Raw genomic sequence first — 1,270 nt, 5'->3', positions numbered from 1 at the left:
TCTCGCTCTCTCCGGATACTCAGACTCTGGGGTCTGGACCAGTCCTCTCGCGGTAGCGTGCGTTCATCGGCCAGTCGGCGGCCGTGGACCTGGCCGGCTCCGAACCGGGCCGCGGCGGCGAGCGATCGGATCCTCGCCACGCCGTCGCGACCCTCTGAGCAGGCCGCCTCCGCGCGGCGTGGGCGCGCGGAGGTGGCCTCCGTCAGCGCCATCCGGCCGCCTCCCTGCGGCGCCCGCCGGCCCGCCGACCACAGCTCCGCCGCATCCGGCCGCCGCCGCGCTCATGAACCCGTCCAGCGGCCGCCGCCGGCGACGCCGCACGCGCGCAAACACTTGTTACCATAGCAACAAGTGGGGCCGTTGGGCGGCCGCGCGGTCGGCGGCGGAGGGGGGGGGGGGACGGCGCGTGCACCTGGCGCCGCGGGGCATGCCGCCGCCGCCCCGCACCTGCCGCTGCCGGCCCGCGCGGCGCCCCTCCCCCCACCCCTCCTCCCGCTCATGGCCCCCGGCGGAGCGGCGGCGCCGGAGCGGAGGTCACCGCGTGGGCCGCGAGGGTCACGGCGGCGGCCAGCTGCTGCTCTGCGGCCGTCGCTCCAGGCAGCGGCGCGGCACGCGGCGCGCCCCCGGCTCGGCGCGCGGTGCCCCGAGACAGGCGCGGCAGCGGCTCTGGCAGCGCCCGGGGGACAGCTGGCGGGGAGTGCTGGGTGGAATGGGGGCGGAGCGCGCCGACGCCGGCAGAGTTCAGGCTCCGAGGCATCCCTGAGGTCGGAGCTGGGGGCGGGACGGTACGGATGGGCGTGCGCTGGTCGTTTGCCGGCTCTCGGGAGCGAGGTCGGCAGGGTGGCCATTTCTCATCGGTGGTGGTGCATAGAATATGAATTATCCGCGGATTGTGGCATGCCGTGGTGAAAGCGACTCTCCTATTTTTATTCACGTTATCTATGTAAATCCATGCAGGTTTCCTCCGTACATGACGCCGGGACGCTTGGTCTTGCCATCCACTACCGGCAGCTGACCCCAGACATTTCCTGTCACCGTTCTGATGACTCTAGATAAGTCCGTTGTCATAGAGACGGCTTCAGCTGCTGCATGTGGGATCCGGGAGCACGTTGTCTCGTTGCAGCCGGACCGCCGGTTTCGGAGCCCCGAAGATGTCGGCAGGCTATCACTGACCGCAAGCGGCGTTCAGCCATGCTCTAGCCTTCTTGCGGCCGGTTTAAGTGGAAAAACTTTTATTACGCACTATGTTCCAGTTTCGAGAAAGCAGCTA

The sequence above is a fragment of the Pollicipes pollicipes genome, unplaced genomic scaffold (genome assembly GCF_011947565.3).
Source record: "Pollicipes pollicipes isolate AB1234 unplaced genomic scaffold, Ppol_2.1 Scaffold_3087;HRSCAF=3621_pilon_pilon_pilon, whole genome shotgun sequence".
Lineage (NCBI taxonomy): Eukaryota > Metazoa > Arthropoda > Thecostraca > Pollicipedomorpha > Pollicipedidae > Pollicipes > Pollicipes pollicipes.
This window is presented reverse-complemented; position numbering follows the sequence as displayed.